The 21,497-nt window shown below is 38.8% G+C and overlaps 1 protein-coding gene across 37 annotated transcripts in view; it reads left to right on the top strand.

Moving 5' to 3' along the window:
• BNC2 (basonuclin zinc finger protein 2) overlaps positions 1-21,497 on the top strand; it is a 415,729-nt gene that overhangs the window by 323,848 nt on the left and 70,384 nt on the right. The gene's annotated exons all lie outside the window — the stretch shown is intronic.

Genomic DNA, 21,497 nt, shown 5'->3' with positions numbered 1-21,497 from the left:
AGTCCCACATCGGGCTCCTCTGCTGGGAGCCTTCTTCTTCCTCTCGCACTCCCCTCCTCTGTTCCCTCTCTCGCTGGCTGTCTCTCTGTCACATAAATAATTAAAATCTTAAAAAAAAAAAAAAAAAAGGAAGAGGTTGAAGAAGCAGCTTAATGCACAGTACATATAGTAGTGTTTTTTTGTTTTTGGGGTTTTGGTTTTTAGGTGAAGCTAACACCAGACTTATTAAGATAGTACAGTTGTTGAATGAATCATGGAACACTACATCAAAAACTAATGATGTACTGTATGGTGACTAACATAACGTAATAAAAAGTTTTTTAAAAAAAGATAGTACAGTTGTTGAGATCTCTTGAATTTTTTTCTGTTTTGCTAAAAAGTTTATACATGTCTTGTCTTTTGTCATATTTTGAAGAGGATTTTATAGGATTTGTCGTCACAATTGTTTTCCCAAGCAACTTTATCTTTTAACCTGACCTGACCTCAATCTTTAAAAAAAAAAAATCTTTCCATGTTGTATATGTGAATGGAGTCACTCTCACTGTAACTGCTTGGGAACATGCAATTAGACACTGAAAAAAACAAAAATCAGTACCCATGGTTTCTCTTACCACCTCTGCTTTCATGTTTCTTTTTTACTTTTCTCAGTCTCCTGATCCAGTGAATAATTAAATGATGGACTGAGAGGGATGGGGAGTGAATTGTTGGGGCATCCAGCTTTCTTTAGGGGGCATACTCACTTTTATTTCCCCTATGGTTTTAGGCTTGATAGGTGACTTCATACTTTTCTGGGCAGCTGGGGGTTAAAAGCGAATTGGTGGTTTCGAGTTTTGGTGTTTTTCAGCTGCTCCTCAGGAGAATATAAAGTGCCTGTGGAGTGGGTCCAAACCAGTGGATGTTTTAAGAGAAAGGAAAAAAAATATTTGCTGCAGAACGTTCTTATGTGACTTAGTTGCCTTCTATTGCGTTAAATAGATCTAAAGAGGCATAGTGTCCTGCTTTATAGTTTTTAACATTAAAACTCTTTTTAAAAATCCCAAACCCTAAAAAACATGAAATGACCTTCAGGCCCGTTGGCTCTCACTGTTTAGTTTATCAAGTCTCTGTCACACCCTTCCCCTCCATGTAAAAAATCCAGAGGGAAGTGTGAAAAGCATCAGAAAGTCTCCTTTATGCCAGTTCAGGCTTTTAGTCATTTGCCAGCACCTTCATCTCTTCATATGTTTCTAGCTAAGGTCTAACATGGAACAAAAACCCGACAGCAATGGAGACCAGATGCCGGTATTTCTTCTCTGTCACTTGGCTGCTGAGCAGATGGAATTTATATCAGTCGGGCATGCTAAGAGGAAGAGGCCGTGGCAGCCAACATGTGGAACTGGGGCTGAGTGACATTTCTGCTAATGTTTTGTCCTTGTAGAACATTATGCTTCCTCTTTGCTTATGAGCTGTGGTTTTCCTGACTCAGATGAGGTTCCAGCTCCAGCTGGAATGGCTGTCGCTCTTCCCTTCTCCCCCTGCCCCCCTTTACGGGGAGTGCTGGGAGCTATGGAGGAGTAGTGGGGCCTGCACAATGGAGCTCTTTATTAAAATACCTGACATCTGCATGCAATGCAGCAAAATCGTCTTAGCTCAAGCAGAGGAATGCGCCAGGCATTACTAGTCACTTTTTGTCTAGGGCTGTGTGCCTGTTTGATTTATATAATGAGTGAATGCCTCTGGCAAAAGAGGACGTTGAGCATGTTATTGGAGGGGAGGGAACTTTATAATTTTTTCCAAGAAGCATTGTCACAGACAGGCCTAAAATATGAGTATTTAAAAGCAGTTGTAGCCATCACATGGATTTCTTGCTGTGGTTTAGAAATGTTGGCTCAGTACTCCCCCTCCCCCCACTTAAGGTAAGATCAGAAAGTTTAAAAATCCACTTAAACATGATACAGAGTTTTAATGTTGTTGTCTACTGTTGGTAAGAAGTCTCACTTTTAAGAAAACTCATGTTATAAAGAATCTCCGTAAGAAAGACCTAAAATACACATTGTGAAAAACAAAGGTACACCCATAAAAAAGAATAGTTGGTAAGTTTCTAATTCTAGTGCCCTCCCTCAGACAAGTACATTACCCTTTCGTGTTATAAGAAATGTATATACATGCACAAATCATTGTATTTTCTACTCTAATGATGTAGGCCATTTACATTAGCCTATTTATACATTAGCAAGTGTAAGAAACTGCCATGTGAATATGTTATTTCAGAAAGCACTAAAGTGGTCATGAAATTACTGCTTATACCGCAAAATCATCAACTACTTCACAGTTCCTACAAAGTCAGATCCCTTACTTCTTGGTGGAAATTTGATTTGAGGTTTTGATTTGGTTGCTAAGAGGTTCTGAGAAGGACACCAGGGAAGTGAGTTGGAGAGAGATAGAGCCTCTACTACTTTGTCTCTTTTTTTCAAACAGCAGCTTCTACCCAGTATCTTCCAGATATATGGCCGTATGGGTCATATCTGAGTTTTCTAGAAATTTCCAGGGAAGCCTGGCCGTTTCTTTGCTTTCAAGAAACTTAAACCCTAACCCTTTGGCACTTTGTATTTAATGATTCTCCTAATGATTTAAAGAGTTAGTCCTTGTGTCTCGCTGCTCGCTGTGCTGATGGGCCCTATAACTACATTGGGATTGGAGTAAATCCATGTAGATTGGGAAGAGGCTGGGGTAAAATACTAATATTAGTATGTTTAGAGAGCATCCCAATTTAGTGTTTCTTAGAGAAGGTTTCTCAAAATTACTGTGGAGCCTCTGTTTTTCTTTGCTGTTTTTTTACCTATGCTTTCACCATACTGAGCACAGGACTTCTTAGATACAAAGTTGTTTAAGGAGCCTGGTGTAAGGAACCCGTAATTATACAACATACACCTATAGTGTATGCGTGTACAGTGGAATCTGGAGTCACAAAATACAACCATTCCTAAGTGTGCGAACTTTAGCTTTCTGTACTCAGAAATGAAATCAGTTCAAATAAATTATTTAGATTGGGCTATTTGGTTGAAAGGAATCTCCCTTTGTCTATACTGTCTCATGTGCTGTTCAGATAACGTTACATGTCTTGCTTTCCAAACTCTTGCCTTTTAAACCATGATTGTCCAAACAGAGGAACAAGACAGATAGTGAGAAATGCCTTTACACTCAGCTACATACGATATTCCAGAAGAATGGGAATCTCTTGCTCTCAGTTCAAGTTGAGCTTATACCAGTTCTTTTCTTATTCCGTTTTATACTTAACCCTTCATGCTTTTTCAAACTTCAACTGCTCTTTTGTTCAAGATTTTCTTTTCTTGCTTCTCTCCTCAAAATCATTCATATCATAAAAACATACTTAATGTGTTCCCTTTCCTGTGACCTTCATGTCAGGAATGCTTCAAGCTGGAAGAACCCAAGTGTCTTCCAGAGGCGATATTTTTTGGGGTGGTGATGAATGGTCCAGGGTGATTGTTACACTCTTGGCTCAAGATCCCATTAAGACTTCAGGCATGGGAAATGCTTCCTCATGGGCCTCCTGAAACTCGTATACATGAACACATTTACCTGGAAGGGAAAGGAACTGACTTCATCCCGTAGAAGATTATAATAGCCGTGGTCTGGGGCTATCTGTCCTTTAGACTTCCTCAAGAAGGATTCTTGAAGATAATTTATTCCTTGAATTTTGGTCTCAGGAATTTGTAGCATCAGCCCCTCCCTTATCTCATGGATATGGTCACCTGATCTCTTTTGAGAGGACGGTCCTCTTCCTACCTGGAAGGACACTAGGCACAATCTTTGGTATTACGTGTTCAGCTCTAATTCTGTCTCTTCCCAGATGTATGAATTTGAGCAAAATTACTTAACACCAATGAACCTCTTTTCCCTTTTGTAAAATATAGATGATAATGTCTATCTTACAGGGTTGCAAAAACCAAAAAAGTGAAACTAATGATAGCTGAGTGCCCAGCACAAAGTAAGAGCTCCGCAAGTGGCAACCACTGTTGGCATTGTTGTTAAGAGCTGTGGCAGCCTGGGTGAGCCTTCTGGTCTGTTGTCTTTATGTTTGCTTGGGTAACAGCAAGCCCCGATCTACCTAGAATGTGGTGCCTCTTGAGGCTAGCTGCTCCCATTAGAGCTCATTAGGCCCCCAAAGCCAGAAACTCTCTGAGATGTAAGGTTGCCCATTCCTGTCCAAAGAGACACTTCTCTTCTTTGAATCCCTACATCCTAAGAGGAAGTTATCTCCTAAGTCTGCTATCAAGGATGATTTGCAACAAAAGTTCCAACCTACTAGAAAGGGCGAGCTCCTGTCTTTGGAGACTTTATACTGGAATCTTCAGAGTCCTTGTCTCTTGCCTTTGATTGCTTCAGCTGGGGCTTTGCCTCAGAATCACCCCCCTGATACCTATCCTTCCCTTGTTGGTTACATAATGCGCTGGGATTTATTATGCAAATGAAGGTCCCACCTCTGAGAGACTAAGAGACCCTAGTCACTACTCTCTATTGCAATTTAATGACAGTTGAGAGAGAGGGCAGCAAAGGGAGCATTCATCCCTATTTAAAAGAAACTGGGCAGAGCTCTTGCTTGCGTCTCTTTAAGATTAATCTGACAATTCTGGCAAGCATGTCTTCTCTTCTTAACATAAGGACCTGCTAGTAATGCAACCAGGGTTTTTCTTGTTTGACCCATCAAGCTATGTGATAGAGACATTTGTTTTCTAGTTTATCAAAATATGTGACTTGTTTTCCATTTTATCTTAAGTCTCATGTAACAGATTTTAAGAGAATAAGATGAATAGTAGTAGAGTGGGGCATTGCCTTTATGCATAAGAAGTGTGTTTTCTGTTTTTTATTGTAATAGTTTTATAAAGAATTCAAACTACACAGCAGCCTATATAGTCGACAATGAATATGCTATATCCTTCTATCGCTCTTCCTTCCCAAAGTTCACTTTTGTGAAGTAATTGGTGGGCCATAATAACCAGTTTGTTGGTGTTCCTTCCAGATCAGTCAGCTTTTAAAGGATTTGGTAGAAATCCTGGCATGAGGTATTTATGCCAAATGCTATTTTGAATTGGTCTCCATCAATGATTGGGAATTATGCAATTATTTAATACATTGATCAGCTTAGAAAAATTAGTACTTACTGTGTGACTCCTCCGTCCCCTTTTTGAGATCAAAATTTATATGATTACATTAAGTCTACACTTCACTTTGTTTATATAAACACCCCAGACTGACTTTCTTTCAAAAACGAAATAAGTGACATTTTTTTTTTGGTCTCCTCTAAGCTTTGGAGGAAGGAAGTAAACTAATGAACTTTAAACTACTACAAATAAAAATAAAGTCTGCTTTCCGTCACAGGACATCAGGTCAGGTGCCTACATTTACTTAAGTCTTGTGGAGGTTTTTGGGTTTTTTGGTGCCATTAAAATTAATTTGTCAGTATAAATTTTAGCATATAGGATTTTGTTTCCCTTCTCTCTCCCTTTCTTTCTGGCAAGGAGTACAATTGAAAACACATACTTGTGATTAGAATTGGACTAAAATTTCTGGCAGAGCTATACTTAATATATTACAAAACTTTAATATAATAAGGTAAATATTGCGGTAAATGCCAGTATTTCAGTGTATATTAGCATATCCTTGCCTTTCATTGTGCTGAGATTGACTAACATTTAATTGCCTTGCCTACATTATAAAAGGAAAGAAATTACCTTATAGGGGTATGCAAACTCTTGAGGCTTCTCAGCTCTGAGTCCAGCCAAGTTGCCCTCCTCCAACCAGCTACTTCACTCCTTCACACACAGATCCTTATACACCACAGTAAATAACCCTCAGTAAATTTGAATCTTATCTCAATCTAAAGACACCACCATCATTATGGGGGAATGTTGTTAGTCTGCAAAACCTCAGTCAGTTTAGAACAACAGAGCAGTATCCAAACTTTCTGGCTTTGTCTGGATATTGTTACAACATGTGTTGCCGCTGCATTCCCGGGTGCCATTTCTAGAGTGATTTCTTAAACATCAGTTGTGTCACAGTGCAGCTGACCAGTTTAAAGCAGTTTTGCGATTTTTCCTCAGAATCAGGGAAACCCAAACTATCTCGTTGTCATTTACTTTACTGAGAATTAGAATTGCCTGACTCTTTTACTACATTTGAAATTTGAAAGATGCCTTTTCTCCTGACAAAGTCGGTATTTTAAAACTGTCTGGGTGAAAACAATTTTTTTGTTTTTTCACTTCTTTATTAAGGTGGAGTGATACAGTCTCAGTATGAGAATTTTCAAATTACTTTGGGTTTTAAGATTAAAAAGGAAAAAGCAGCACACTTAATTGATCTCGTTTTTGTATGCTTCTTTGTACATTAAGACTGTGTACACTAGAAAGAACTGGCTGTCAGATAAAAAAAAAGAATCTTTGCATTTTCCCTTGTATCCTGAGGTATGTGGGATGCCCAGATATGTAATATGGGCATTGATGATAAATAAGTAATGTTTATCTCTGTTTATGTAGGAAGACGACATGAGTTATCTTCAGACTTGCATAATTATTACTCGTTGTAAACTCTTCTTTAAAGGACAGGACTAGTGTGTTTCAATTTTTTTTTTAAGTTCCCTGTAATCTTTGGGGCATCTAAGCATTTGACTTGCAAAAGCGCCTCACAGTACAGACACCAATGTGGCATCACAAGGACATTGCTCACACCAGCGCTGTCTTGGTAGGATTTAAAAAAAAAAATACACAAAGAAAATGTATGTTAATATGGCTGAATATTCATTAGAACCCTGTGGCCTGGGGCTGGAAGCACAGTGAGGCTGTGTGTTTACCAGGCCACCCGAAAGGCAAGAGGGCATAAGGCACTTATAAACAGTGGGGCAGCACAAGCAGTGTTGTCTTTGAAAAGTTTTCATTTTCCCTTGAATCAGCTACAGTCTCTTACTTAAGGTCACTGCAGTTTGCAATCTTTGGCAGAAGGCTTCTTCCTTTTTTGGTAGTGGCAGTCTGACTTTTTTTTTTTCCCTTTTGGAAGTGTTTTCCTCTCAAACTGCCATTATCTTCCAAACCTGTTTCATGTTATCATTGTCAGATGCCTCTTCTCTGAGTTTCTTAGAACAAAATGTGATGATATATATATATATATATATATATATATATATATATATATATATGTAAAATATACACACATATATATGAAATTTTTTAAAGCATGGAATTGAAAGTCATATGGTTATGATTTGAGAATGTCAAGCTTGATTTTTTTTTCAGAGTCTAAAAAAAAAGTACCTTTTTCTCTGGGCAGTGAACTCGCTGCAGAGACATCAAAGAGAATGTGTACTGGATCAAGGTGATTTTTTTTTTGACCACATCATTGCCAGCTGTGGTGTTTATGATTAGAGGCAGGCGTTCCAGACACCTCCGAGTCCTCACTAAGCGTCAGATCTTTAACAGGATCCATCCCAACTGAGTGACACTAAACAGACAGCCAGAGGGGAGTTGGTGGGATAGACGAGGGAAGGGGGTGGGGGTGAGGGAGGCTTTGGTGCCTGGCGCACTCACCAGCCAACACTATAGAGCAAGCACTGCTAATGCCAGGCTGCAGGCTACCCAGAGGCCCCGTAGCAGCCTTTCAGCGCAGCTTTCATTAGCCGAGGGGATGACTAGAGCCCAGCAAACACAGTCATTGATCCTCTCTCACTGGGCGCAGGGATGTGCACTGTTCAGGTCACAGCCCAGTCGGCTTTGAAGCAGCTCCATTCCACACCGCTGACAGCCACAGACTGCTTGCTGGCTTCCAGGAACTAACACAATTCCCTCTCGGATCTCCATGCTCTGCTCCACACAGCTAACTACACTGAATTCCCTCTGGATGTTGCTTCCGCTAGTAATATTAACACTTGTTTACTGGTCCTGTTGACATAAGAATTCTGCAAATAGCCAACAGTACTGATAGCAGTGCATGAAAGTGAGTTCTCTTTCCTGCCTCCTGTTCTGGGTCAATGTAAACTCCCAGGCAGTTTTGCTAGGTTCAAAAACCAGAATATGCTGCTGGAACCAGGAATAAATGCAATGGGTTTGGAGTTGAGTATTTGGGAATTATTAATTGCAAGATGATAAAGCCTATTCCAGTGATGGCCATTAACAAAATTAAAGAAAGAAGTGGCTTGACTGGTAACTACTGACTTATTTTTCAGTGTGAAAGGTGTTTTTTTTAATTTCCAGAAGTGTCCAAAGATGCATCATTTGTTAACAGATCCTGTGACTATAGAAAGTAAGACACTTTAGGAAAAAATGTTATTGCAACAATTAAAAAGCAAAGCAACCAACCTTGCTTGCCTATTGGTGGGAGGACAGTGAGATTATGTTGACACAAAACATCCAAAAGATAGGAAAGGAAGTTTATGAATTTGATTTCAAGGAGGATACAGATAATAGATTTCCTAGCGCAGAGCTGCTTTTAAGAACTGTTCCTTGATTACCAATATTTTATTCTTTTTATTCTTTTTAAGGAGTTATCTAAGCAACTAGGCTTGGACTAGAGTGTATAATTGGGACTCACATCCTAGTAGGTACAGGTTTCTACACAAGAACTGTGATATTCTACTATCATGTTACAGAAGAAACTGGCAGGAGTTGTCCACATGTATAAGTGATTCCTGTTTACCTTGCTAGTAATATCCTTGGTAATATTCTTGAAAGAGTATTAGTTTTGGATCTTCACAGAGGCTACTTTGTCATTTCATATGGCGGAAGCCAATATAAGTTGGAGTAATAGCCTAACATTTTGAACACCTTGAGTCTGAAAATCCTTAGGAAGTTTTCCTTCAGAAACTCTTAGGGCTTTGTTCTTAGTATTTTACCTGTAGTTCTAATCACTGACCATCATTACTGCCCTTCTCTCTTCTGAGTGGCCCAACAGTCTTCAATATGCTATCCTTTTCAGGGACTGACTCCTATATAACTCTGAAGAGAGAAGATGCTACTTTTATTGCTGGTCCTGTTCTCTTTGTTATACCATACTTGAGAAATCTCTTGATTATTAGGAAACTTTTCTCAAATCTTAGACCTTCCTCTCCATAAACATTATTTCCTTTAGTGAAACTATAGAATTTTAAGGGGAAAACAATAACAAACAAATAACATTCTATACCATTTATTTGTACAAACACCTTATGTCTTCGTTCAACTTGTTTTTTAAAGGTTTATCTTCTATGAAGAAAGTTAATTTATGATTTTTGCTAGTGCTACTCTTCCTAGACAAATATACTCACTAATTAATGTTTAGGATGATTTTTTTCTTTGATTAAGAAATATGTTTTCATATAAAATTATTCGTAATAGATTTTTATAGAATCCCTTAAAACATCAAAGTTTTATAGCTTACTTAAAACTATGCCATTGTCCATGTACTAACACTGCAAGTAAATATATAAAGTAGAACAACAAAGTAGTTTTATTTGATGTGCCTTTGTCATCATGCAACAGGTTAGTTCAGTTGTTTATTTAATTACATTGTTGCCCAGCTTCTATTTTATTGTTTTCTTGACCTTTAATAGTCTTCAGATCTGCTCTGTGTCAGCATTATCCCATTTTACAGGTTTTGCAACAGAGGCAGAAAAAGGATCTCATTAGTGTGATTGTGAGTTTTTGGCTTGAGGATTATTATTACTCAGGATGTTTTAGTGTCCTTAGTCACAACAACTTTTAAATTGGTCAGAATTTTATTCACCACATGTGGAAGTAGGATAGTTTAAAAAGTGCTCAGTTCTCTTTGAGAGCATGAAGGGTTACATCAGCAATTTGATGATCAAGCACCCTTTCAAGTATTTAATTTTCCCACCACTTCAAGGAAGGAAAAAAATGTCTAAATATTGAGGAAGATGACGTTTATCAAGTTTTCTTCAAGAAATTAGGTGTGTGTGTATGTGTGTGTGTATAGGTACGTAAGTAGGTAGATCAATAGATTAATTAATTTAAATAAAAGTAGAGTCCACATTAATCTTTTATTCTTTTGTGTATATTTGCATTAGTATCCTGAATAGCATCAAGCAATGAGATTTTTACAGGGAGCACTGCTGATGGAATTTAAAATGAATGGTTTATCAGGTTATTGGCTAACAGAGACACACAAGTACACAAATACTTTAAAGTGATTCCTTTATGCTTTTTTTCAATGAAATGTTATTTTGTGTAATGTGGCAAGAAATATGTTTGTTTGCTTTAACAGCAGAAAGACTTGATTTTTCTGCTACCAGAGTTAGAGGAAGAGTAGATTTAGTGATGTCCATTAGCATTTCTGAGAAAGAGTTTACATTAAATAAAAGCCCGAGTGCTGTTAGCTCCAGCTTTTCCCTTTCCTTCTCTACCTTTGGTGGAACGAATGGGTGTTTCCTGACAGCCCCCAGGTATAGGTCTGAAAAACTCTTTTAATGAGACCTTCAAACTTGGGGTTATCTGGAGGGAAATGTGGTACTTTTTGTTCATGTAAAATCCCACAACCACTACCCAAATTAAGGACAAAGGAAAACTCACTAGCTCCGTGAAATTTGCAGTTCTGTCAGTTTATCACCAAACAGCACCTCTGGCAGTAAATCACCTGAAGATTTCATCCATCACCCATTGATAAAACTTGATAACATCTGTTGGCCAATTTATTCCCCTGGAATTTCCTCTCCATCTTCCCCTGCCTGTAATGTGCATAGTTTGAAAAGGAGGAAATGATTCAAAAATCTGTGAAGGCTTAAACACCTATTGATTTCCAGCCGGGGAAAAGGAAATTAACCAAGTTTTAGACCTTGTATTTGAAGAGCTGGTGCAAACGTATACAGTACATGTAGCACTGTTGGGACACAGTGAGTTTCCGTGGCTCTGTGGCATGATACATCAAATTTAAGAGTAAGTGAAAGAAGAGAATACAGAAACGGAGGTCAGATACGCCTGGGAAACATTGTTCCAGTATCCAGTGGCTGTGCCTCATGCCTTCTTATTTCTGAATATCATCACACAGTGGATCTCTCCGCTTTCCTTTCATAACCAAATAGGAGTCTTCCCTTTTAGTAGTGGTTGTACACCTCTAGGAAAATCACTGGCTAGGTAGAAAGGAAACCAGATGAAGGCCTAGCGGGAGGCTCTCTACCCAATGCGAAAGTTGGACATTTTCTCTTCTGTAAAGATGATTGATGACCTGTGGATAAAAAAATAGTGGGCTCCGAGGCCAGCTTCTCTAAGGCAGCCTGAGTGGATGTGTGGCTAGTGCTTCCTTGATTAGCAGAGGTCTCCCTGACCTTGGCAGTGTGTTGTGACTCATAGCCTCGCAGGGATGAATTGTTCCTGAACAGTTCCTCCAACATCTGAGGTACAAACAGGTCTTTGTAGTCATTTGTTAGACACCGGAGGAAAAAAATGGCCTAGCCCTCTTAAGGCCTGAAAACAGACCTGAATATTTTAGAATACTGCGTACACAAATTTATTTTTAATTCAGAATCCGAAACGTGGACTCTAAAAGTGCCAACTGATCCTTATAAAAACTTAGCCAGATCGCCTCTTTCTTAGAAATGTGTAGAAGATCTGTCATATTCCTTCTTTAGTTGATAAGTGGTATTATAACTTTGAGCTTTGGGGTTCATTTAAAATAGCCAGTAATTCTGCTTTTCTTTGGCCAGATAACAGATTTCTTGCTTTCCTGAATAGAAATTTGATAGGTTTTAGAACCTCATGCTTTCGTACATAACCTAAAAAAATCTACAGCAGCCCACAGAATACCTCTTTACCCAGGATAGTGTTTTTGACTTATTCTCATTTTAAATTAAGAGTCTAATTCTGTTCCTTTTATGATGTCATCCTGGTTTTCAGTAACTCTGATGGATATCCACAAAGGAGTCTCTTGTTCCATTTTAGAAAATTTTGGAGCTGGTACGGATTCCTACCAGTGTTGTCAGTGGGATTTATCGAGTACCTTACATGTGTGCAAGGCCCTTGCTACTGAAGATTAGAGACATTCATGTGTTCTCTATCCTCAAGGTCCACAGAGCAGCTGGCGTGGGCGAAATGGTTGTAGTACACTTGCCAACATTTACATTCCAATAAGTAGATATTTATGTGTTAGAATTTGAGGATTTAAGTGTAGAGGTGGCCTGTGGCAAAAGATACCAGGCCAGGTGGGTTCCTCTGAAAGATAGCTTCCCAGGGGCAGTGTGACTTGTGCTGATATTAAAGGTGCTAATAGGGAGTGATCTGGAAAGGTGAGGTGGGCGATCTAGGTGAGGGCGTTTAAGATGTGCAAACTTATGGGGCTCCTGGCTGGTTCAGTCGGTAAGAGTCAAGCATGCGACTCTTGATCTCAGGGTCATGAGTTTGAGCCCCACACTGGGCATAAAGATTACTTTAAAAAAGTAAAAAATAAAATTATATATGCAAAGCTTATACAGATCAGAGAAGTAAACTCTTTCATGAGTGAAAGGCAGAATACCTAGATGGAAGAAAAGCTGATGATCGAGAGGTGATTTTGCATGGGGGGAGCTCGTGTAATATGTAAAGAGTTTGTGTTTAGCCCTTGGGGCAGTAAAGAACTGATAAGAGTTTTGAGCAGTAGAATGGTACGATGAAATTTTCACGGCAAGAGAATTATTCTAGTAATAATTAGTAATAAATAAATTAAGGTGTGAAGAAGTTGGAGGAATTCAGTAATCCAGACCAATGCATAAATGGCAAAAATAAAATAGAATGGAGAGTAGTTTAAAAGACTTACAGTGAGAGAATCTTCAAGAATTCTGTTGTTTTGTACCAACTGTTAGTGGCAAGAGATATAAAAACTATGTCTCTTTTTCACTTTATGCTATTCATGGCAAAATATTGGTGATTTAGTTTACAGTTGCCCAAGTATGTGGCAGGAGTCCTACATACTAAAGCCTATTTAAGATCAACTGATCTATTGGAAAAATGTCCATGATGGTCAAGTCCAGGATGTCTTTCATCAGAAATGGTAAAGGCATACTGATCAGAAAGAGAAGTAAATCTTCTGTTAGATTTTGGACCTGAATTTAAAAATTTAATATGCTGAGCTGTGGTCAAAGAACCCATGTAGTCTTTTGGTATAGTAATGGAACATTATCTACTAGCTGGAAGACTTTAAATTATTCAGCAACAGAGAAACCATTTCTTGCTTATGTTGATATGTTCTGTGCTTAGTAAAATGTCTGATATGTTATCGATATTTAGTGACTAGAAATATCCATAGAACTTGCATTCTCAGGGATAGTGCAGTGTTATAATAAGGAAGCGTAGTTGTGCGTTATCGTTAGAAGTGTAACTCTGCTTTGGAAATCTCTCCTTAGTTACGCCTCTCTGAGCAAATAGGAAGATATCCTCAGTTGTCTATGGAGTTACACTAATGCTACATAATTAAGGTCCTTTTATTCATCCAGTAAATGTTTATTGTAGGCCTACTATAAGCAAGTTATTGAATAGAAGCATACAAGAAAGAAACAAATTCTCTGCCCTTGAAAGCTTGTAGATGAGAGGGAGAGATATCTCTGTAAGTGACTGCAATACTAGGTAGAAAATACTCACTACAGTATGGGACGTCTGGATAGAAAATGCTATGGAAGTTCTTAAAAGAGGAAAAGGTTTTTTTCCATCTCAGAAGGTCAAGAGAGCTTTATATTGGATTTTTTCTAATCTAGTCCTGCAAGGGTAGGTAGGATTTCAATTTGCCAAATGGCACAGGGACAGAAAAGCATGCATGCCTAGGAAACAGCAAGTAGTTAGTTTGGCTTGAACGCAGGATTAAGAATAGTCATAGGAAAGAAGCTAGTTCTGTCCAGGACTTTCCCTGATAAATGATGATTATCCTCCTGAAGGTCTTTTGAGGTCTCATCCAGGGCCTAGTGGGTGGCCTCCAGTTGCTCTCACATAAGTATTTCTGTGACTTTTCCAAAAACTTGTTATGCATGTAAGAAGTTCAAGAAAATCAGTATGAATTTTTTTTTTAATTTGCACTTGACCATTAAAAAGGTAAAATTTTTCTGCAGTTTTCATCCAAGTTTTAATGGGAAAAGTTTGTGATAGGTTTTAAAAGCTTTCGTGGACCAGTATCTGTGCCAGTTTTTTCAAATGGCTTTTCAGAGTCCACTTCTTACTAACTCTTTGGAATAAAAGTGAAAAGAGCTACCAGAAAGCTACAATTATACTGTTTATTTGGGGATGTGTTTCTGGTTGCAGTACTCCAGAATTTTTGCAAGAAATTGTAAATGTGGTTAATGAGACTGCGTGTACCTGTGACCATCCTACAAACGTGCTAAAACGAGACCGTGGCCTCACAGCTTAGGAGACTGATTCTTCTGCTCGGAGTGTGAAGATTATTATGAATGCTGAAATGAATTCAGGTGACCTCACTGACGTTCTTGGCATTGTGTTTGAGAGGTGAATTTAGGGGAGGAAGTATGGAAGGTTTTTTTTTTTTTTTTTTTTTTTTTTTTGGTCTATAATGTAACTGTTACTGATATGGGACTTAGAGCTCTCTGATTTTCTTTTTAAAAGTTGTTCCTGTGAACTTAAAACACTGTTTTCTTTCAGAACAGCTTTAGTGTTTCAAGCTTAAAATCTTCTCTCTTTAAATCCCGCCTGCATCTTCATCTCCGCTCCCCTCCCCTCCAGGCACTGTTTTCTCTAGATCTTGGTTGGCTCTGACTCCCAAGAGTTAAGACAGTGTAGCTTCTATAAATCAGGAGACAGCTTCATTATCAGAGTTATGTGTTTTCACCTTAATAGATAGCCAGTCCTGGTGTTGGTGCCAGGCCCTGCCTTATCATGTAACCATCAGCACTGCATACTGGAATGTTCTTTGTTTGGATTATTTACTCCTTCTATAAATAAAGATTAGAGTAAAAAATGTCAGCAGTAAGGCCCGAGCAGAGCTGAGTGTTACTAGAAGATCGCAGCAGCGCGATGTGGGATATGATGTGCTGCTCATAGGCGGGATAGCAGGGCCTTGCTTTTATAGTTATATCTGAGTTCTGTCCTGAGGGTTTTACACATTCTTTCTCATTTAATCCTCCCATTAGCCGTCTGTAGAATACCTTGAAGGTTCTGTTCTTCCCATTTTGCAGATTAGGAAACCAAGGTCAGAAACATTAAAGAGTATGGCCCCAACATATGTTGTAAGTAGCAAACAACTGGATTTCGAACCCAGATATTTGATTTTAGCATAATCTCTTTTACTGACTACCCTATAAAGAAGTGTCAAAGGTGGTTTTCTTTCTTTTTTTCTTTTTTCTCTTCCCTTAACTGAAGTGTAGTTGACACCCAGTGTTACATTAGTTTCATGGTACAGATAATCCTAAAGCAGTTATTTCTTGAACGTCTAAGAAGTTTGATTCTCAGTAAATTGCACAAATGACTGCTTTTCTTCTGGTACACGATTACCTGCCCATTTGTCTTGGTATGCATTTCCATATACAGTATAGGCAAAGATTCTTCATTTTTCAGATGAGGAAACTTTGACTTAGAGAAATGAATGATGTTGCCAAGATGGCATCTAATAGATTCTGGTGATGTGTGATTACTTGCAAATTTTCCTCATGGATTTTGACTTGCTTGTAGGAGCTGAATAGGTCTGTAAGATCAAGGTGTCTTCATTTCTTGACTATAGTAAATTTGTTTTGTGATTCACTCCAAGGTTGTTTTTCTTACTGAACTATATTTTCAGGATGAAACCCCTTGAACTTTATAACCATAAATATATTTAATGGGCTTATTGGCCTGTTAAAAATTGGCCCACATAATTGCTAAATAATGGTACTTAAAATATTTATAAAGGTGCTATTGATTTATAGTTTATATATCCATATATATTTATAACATTCTGGTGACAAAAACTTGAATAAATAATGTCATGTCTATAGATATCAATAATAGTAAAAAGTTGCCAGGTATAATTAGAGATGCCTTATTTAAGTCAACTCTGCCAGATTATCATTAATCAGATTTTTTTATGAGAGGCTGCTTGACCCTACTTTCCTGTCTCTTGAATTTGTCATGTTACCATCTGACTGGGACAGTTCCCAGATAGCGTATTGTGTGATGTTGACTGACACAGGATTGTCCTCCCCGCCCCCCTGGCCCACTAACTTTGTGCTCATATGTTTTGTGTCTCTGATTTTAAAAAGTCCCTTAGAAAAGCAAACAGGAGCAAAAGTGCTTAGACGGATCTGCTGGAGCTTATATTAGAGGCCCAGAGTCCTTTATTCCTCCCCTTGAGCGTATTTGTGGTATAGTATTGAGGCGAGGCCCTGGGAGAAGAATATTTTGCTTTCTTTTTTGACCCTCAGAATGTCCTTATTCCTAACCATACTAGTTATGCTTCAAATGGTATTTGTTATAATGTTTTGTAATAAAAATACAGGAGATAAATCATACATGTTACACTTTAAGTTTTTTTTTTTTTTTTTTACATTTCTTGCCTTTTCTATTCTTCTTTCATATACTCTCTATAAGAAACTGTGCACAATTCCACTTCTTCATACCAATATTATCTTGGGGCAAGCAATAATCCCTTTAACTGTCATGGCAGGAACTTCCACCTGTGCTTTTTGGAAAGCCTTATTGGTAAGCTGAAAATTCCCAGCCCTGTAAGTATGGAGGGAAGTAGAATGTTTGCCACAGCTCTCACTTTGGTTTGCTTCATGAGGCCATGTGAAACCACGTTCTGATATGTGTGCATTTGTTTTACCCTCTGTGGGATTAACCCCATCCCGTCATCAACTGAGAGCCTGGAATACCAATTTACAGTCTTTCCTTTCTCGATCTTACTGCTAATAGAAATCCTATAAAATGGAGCAGCATTGTGTTTTTATGGAGAGTATGGGTTTCATGCGACTCTGAGTAAGGTTTTTGTCCCATTTTCCTGCTTGATTCTGTGACCTCTTCACACCTGTGGAGGACTTTATTTCCAAATATTAGCAGACACAAAATAAATGCCAAAATGATGTTCTTCAAGTGAATTCTTCAGTCCAATGAAGAAATAAGAGCAGAAAAAGATTGGGAAAATTTGTCTAAACCAGTATCCCCAAGGGTTTTCCACAAAGCATTTTTTCTATGGGATGTTAAGTATTGGTAGAAAATCAGATGAGTTTGAGAAAGCCTGGGTCAAAACTGTTAACCCAAATTTTTGGTAAAAAATTTTCAGAACTTTTTAATATAAGGATAAGCATTGTGTATCTCCTTCTCTCCCTCCTTCCCCCTCCAAAAGAACCATAGAATATGTTACATTTCCCAAACTTATTTGCCAGGAAGATCTTTTTCCTGGGATTAGCAATTTATAAAGTACATTTTAGGAAATGTAAAGTCAAACAATGCCCTTGCAAATAAGCAATGCATTTAAATATCCGAGAAAGTGGCAAAGTGTCTTGATATTCCTCAGATTTACTCACTTTTTCTCTGTTCTTAAGCAATTCAGCTGGTGCATTTCAGCTGTGGTTTTCTGTGGGTATCTACAATAGTCCACAAGAGTTCTCACCACCCTTCAGAGACCAGAGCAACACAGACCTGAGTCTCTCGACCTTCCTTTGAGAGTTGGTTATATGCAGCACAGAGAAAAGGTCATAAACGTACTTAGCTTTTACCCCACTCCTAATGGGATGGGATCAAGGTTTCCATCAAACCAGTTGTGGAGAGTGTATAGGGCCCCTATTCATGTAGATTTTGTGTGCACCCCAGGACAAGGGAACTCCAGAGAAATATTGTCAGTTTGTATGGACATTGACATTTAGTGTTAAAAGCAGGGATTGGGCACTATGAGAGCAAATTTTTACTTCATCTTAATCAAGCCATTTAACTTCTCTGAATCTAAGGTTTTAGTCACCTTTTACTCAGCATCTGTACACCCGACCATCTATCCATCCGTTCCATTGAATGTGAGGGTAAAATGTGTGAAAAGTGTTGACAGTTGGAAACTTTAAGAGCATTACATAAAAAAGCATGATATCATATCAGTCAAAAGATGTGTTGAGGAATGGTTTTCATCACTGACTCATGAAGTAAGTTATTTCCCTTGTTCCACAAGATTTTTGGTGAAAGGAATAAGCCTTGCCCATTTATGTGAATAATATAGACTTCCTTGGGCTGAATGTTTAGAAAGCTAATTAGATTCTGCCCCCCCCCACTCTCTTTCTCTCTCTCTCTCTCTCTCTCTCACACACACACACACACACACACAGGAAAGCATACTGTAGAATGATAAAGCAAACATTTATAGAGAACTTATACTATTCTAAGTATATATTTGCTCATTTTATCCCCAAAACAACTCTGTGTACTATGATTGCTAACTTTGTTCCACAGATGAGGAAACAGATCATTTGAGTAACTTGCCCAAGGTCACACAGTTAATAAGTGACAGAGCTGGGATTTGAATTAGATGGGTTTAGCTCTGGAGTCCATGCCATTAACCACTATCTTCTATCACCTTGATAATTTATACTGGGATGATGGAAGAGATACGACCTTATAGAAATAGATTAACATTCTGATGGTCAGTTAACTGATGTAAGATACTGGACAACCCATTAACTGCCTGTCTTATTCCTGTGAAAGTATTTTGTTAGGTATAAAGCATCAAATAGATACTAAGTGTTAGTGTGATCTTAAACGAAAGTGACAAGTGTCTAGATATGCTCTTTTCAGTACTATATTTAATGATTAAATGAGGAAAACTATTTTTTTCTCACCTGTGCCCCTGCCCTACGCACCCCACAAAACTAAATCCTTTGGCCACACTTTGCAAGCCTGTGCAAAAGATGGTTTGACATAATGCTGATCCGCATTTATGACTGCATGGGCAAGGGCAAAACAGACTCTGATTGTTTAGTCACACATAAAGTACATATTTGGAGTGTAAGATTTTTTTCATTCTAGGTACTATTTGAATTATCTCTTTTGGGTGTGAACCCTGGAAAATTACAGAAAAATAATGCTATTCTTGCCATCTGTGAGCTTTCATCTTACTATAGAGACAGGTTATATACATTCAGACATTTAAAAGGGTAGCTTGTTAAACAAGAATGCAAGAAGTGGCAAAAAGTCAGATGTATTGGATGCTCATTAAATGCCCTGGATTTGGGGACAAACAAGGTCACTGAGGATGGGAGGAAGCTTAACGAGGCACATGAGATTTGAGTTGAGTTTTGGTGGACGAGGGCGATTCTGAATGGCAAAGAGTATTCTTGGAGAGGGGCAGGGAAAGAAGGAATATGGTGAAAAGGCAGGTATAAAGTCAGCATGCATGTAGTCAGAGATGCGCCCCAGCCAGCAGGCTGCTCTGGAGGGCTTGTGGAGAGAAGGACTAGAAGAGCTGGGGGCAGCCAGCGGCAGGGCTCAAGCACTGTGAGTTGGTGAATACCCAGCTACAAAATGTGGTCTTCATGTTTTAGGTAGTCTGCTCATCCTGAGGTTTTAAAAGTAGAGGAATGGCATTCAGAACGCTGAATTCTGAGGACAGAATAGCAGTTGGTATTGGTATGATAGGATATGATAGAGGATGGATTAGAGATGGAAAATATCGTAGGCAGAACAACCAATTAGAAGGCTAGTTAAGGTTTCACAGAGGAGCTGCATTTGATGGTAGAGCAAATAGAAAGAGAGGGATGCATTTGACATATGTCAGAGGAACAATTGATGGGATTTGGTGTGATGTGGTTAAAATGCTGGGTCATTGCACGGTAATATAATTAATAATTTGTTAATAAGAAATTAGTGGAATCAGACCACCAGAATTGAGCACTAACATCCACATGACCTCAGTAATATAACCTGTCTGAGCCTTAGCTTTCTCATCTATATAGTGAGAATAATAATACTGTCACCTTGGGGGGCACCTGGGTGGCCCAGTCGGTTGAGCTTCAGACTCTTGATTTCAGCTCAGGATGGTGACATGGAGCCTGAGGGGCTCTGCACTCAGCAGGGAGTCTGCTTGGGATTCTCTCTTCTCCTCTGCCCCTCCCCCCCACCTTTTTCTCTCTCTCTCTCTGTAGTGCGCACGTGCGCACTTTCTCAAATAAATAAATCTTAAAAAAATAATACCTTGGAAGATTTATGTAAAATGAGATAGCATGTAAACAGCTTGGCATAATGCCCAACAAATACTCAAGAGTGTAGTAAATTTTAACTATAATTATTGGTGTGCCAATTTTAAAATTTGAATTTGCTTACGTTATGTTTTTTTCGTTTTTTTAAAGAACTGAACATGCCTGTGTTCCTCTTGTGGCAGGTAGAGTGATTTTATTAACGAATAAGACTGTGATTAATAATATCTCAGATGTGTCCAGCATTGGTAGGTTCTGTGTTGTGTTGTGTTCACATTATTTTCCCACTTGCTGTCCAGTAGCCCAGGGCTGATGGTTTGACGCCTTCTGACAGAGGAGCTCACATACTCTGAGGAGTAATGGGGAGAGGACGCCAGAGTTGGGATTCCATGGTAGAGCTGGAACTAGAATCGAGTTCTATCAGTAAAAGCCTTCTTTTCCAATGCCAGGCATCATAATTCAAGATAGGAGACAGAAGAAAACAGAAAATCCTTAAATGCTCTTTACCTATTCATAGGTATGACTGGCTAACCCGTCTCTGCTCCTTCTTTCAAGGATGCACACTGTGTCCTGTGTCACGTTGGGTGCTGGGAACCGAGACTGCTTCCCCGGCTGATTCATGCTCACTTCTCAGCTTAGATGTCACCCAGTCTAAGTGACTTTTCTCCTGTTTTTCTCTTCTCATAGCTCTTATACAGTTCTCTCATGACATTTTTTACACTCTGTAATCCTATGTTCATTTACCTGTTTGTTCATTTAATATCCATCTCCCCGAAACTCTAAGCTCTTTGAGAGCAGAGGCGATTTCTGTTTTATTTTCTGGTATATTTAGCTTCCAGTACCATTGTGTGGCATATAATAAGCAATCAATATATATAAATTTGAAAATGAATTAATGAATTAGAAAATATGTAATACTTTGTGTCAAAGGGTGTATGTCAAAGGGTCTCTGCTTTTGCCCATAAACCTGACTAGTTAACATCATTAAAATTCTCAATTCTGTACTTCTATCATCTAAAATGGACAGAAGAGTAACTGCCCCATATATTTCTTTGAGCTTTTCTGGGGGACACATGCAATGTTGAATACTGGTCTTTCCAATATCCAGAAGTTAGACCTAGGTCGTAAACGGGGCCCTTAGGGAGTTCCTCCCTCACACGTGGAGATGAGTAGGAATCCCCTTTCTGACACTGCAGTTCTGACTTCAGAGCCGGCATGGAGTGGCCGTCCATGAAATGACACGCTAACAACCAGCAAAGTGGAGCAGACTCCCTGAGCACCTCACCTTACCGCCAGGCAAGGCGGGACTATGGGGGGCATCTGGGTCACACCTAATCTGTGCGATTACAGGACTGTCTTCAGAAAAAGATCATCATGCACCTTATGACAGTGGCAGTACTGC

This window comes from Ursus arctos, unplaced genomic scaffold (genome assembly GCF_023065955.2).
Source record: "Ursus arctos isolate Adak ecotype North America unplaced genomic scaffold, UrsArc2.0 scaffold_18, whole genome shotgun sequence".
NCBI classification, from domain to species: Eukaryota; Metazoa; Chordata; class Mammalia; order Carnivora; family Ursidae; genus Ursus; species Ursus arctos.
Note: the sequence above shows the minus strand (reverse complement) of the source record. Positions and strands in the feature narration are given on the sequence as shown.